The sequence below is a fragment of the Lipotes vexillifer genome, unplaced genomic scaffold, assembly GCF_000442215.2.
Source record: "Lipotes vexillifer unplaced genomic scaffold, Lipotes_vexillifer_v1.1 scaffold216, whole genome shotgun sequence".
NCBI lineage: Eukaryota > Metazoa > Chordata > Mammalia > Artiodactyla > Lipotidae > Lipotes > Lipotes vexillifer.
In genome coordinates, this window is record NW_006779100.1 from 2,306,877 (window position 1) to 2,308,467 (window position 1,591).

The window sequence follows — 1,591 nt, forward strand, 5'->3', positions numbered from 1 at the left end:
TAGGGAAAGGTCTATTCAGGCTTTCCAGTGCTTGGATGAGGTCCACGCACGTGAGGGAGGGCAATTTACTTTATTCAGTCCCCTGATTTAAATGTTAATCTTATCCAAAAACACCTTCACAGACACACCCAGAATAATGTTGGGCCAAATATCTGGTCACCCCATGACCCAGTCAAGTTGACCCATAAACGTAACCATCACACATGGCTTTCCATCACCTAGTGAATAAAGTCTTAAGCTCTTTAGGCTGATGCCAATTCCGAAAGCATCCTTACCTGCCCAGATTCATCCCTCCTCACTCTTCTACCGGCCAGGCACATTGACAAAAACCACCTATAGTTCCCTGAATGATAATAACAATCATCATCATCATCGTCATCATTTACAGTTATTATTACAACTGCCTTGCTGAATACTTATCATGTGATAGGCACTATTCTAAAAATGCACAAGAATTAACTAATTTTAATCTTCTCAGTAACTCTACAAGAGGTACCATTATGCTCTCCCTTTACATATAAAGAAATGGAGGCAAAAAGAAGGGAGGAAATTTGTCCAAGGTCACACAGCTGTGAGAGCAGAAGCCAGGCTTTCCATATGGGAAGTCTGGCTCCAGAGCCCACGATGAGTGCTGCCTGGAACACTAGCCCCTGCCCCAAAAGGACTTTTATTCATCCTGTAATACATTTCTGTGGTTCTTCCTAACAGCTTCCTTCACCCCCAATTTTCTTTTTAAGGGGATGACTCCTTCCCATTGAGTGGCCTGCTGAGACTGCCACCAGTGGCTGCATCTCTCCCGGCCACAAGGAGAGCATCAGACCCAAACTAGGCCCCTTGAGTATATACCACCTCTGGAAATAGGTTCCTGAGCATGGTTACAAAGAGCTGGCAAATGAGTTCATGTACCCCTGAGAAGTGTGTCCTGATCAGCTTCTTCCTGCTCTGAACTGTCCTTGAAGGTCCTGCTGCCTGGCCTTCCAGAAATGTCTAGATTCCTGCACAGTTCTCTAGGCTTCTCCCTTGATTCCGTGAGCTCCTAACACTCTTCCAGTGATTTCTTTTTGGTTAACTCCTCCTATCCCTCTTACCCCCACACAGAACTAGACTCTCTTCTTTATTTGCATGTCCACAGGCTGTTGTACGTGCAGGAATCACCCTGTGTTTGCCTGTCCATCTCTCCCACCAGCCCACGAGGGCAAGAACTGTGTCAGATCCCCCACCTCAATGCCTCAATGCCTAGCACAGTCCTGAGCACACAGTGGACTCCTCCATCAATGCTTGCTGACTGAATAACCTCAAAATCCAACCAATCCCCAAGCTTGAGAAAACAATAGCTCAGCCTTCTCCCTGCCTTCAGGCCCTGGAGGTCCAAATGTGGCTAAGACAGCCTGTGCTCCTATAAAGTGAGGACCGCTGCTCTCTGTAGGGTCCTCCATGCCTCGGTACTCCTGGCCATCACCTCTGGCAGAAACACCCTCCCTTTCCCACCCAAATACTCCAGGTCTCTTCCAGTCTCCTCAGCCTCCCTCCAGCTCCCCAGCAGTAATTCCCGCAGGCCCCTGATGCCTCCTACCTCCGTCTGGAGAGGCCA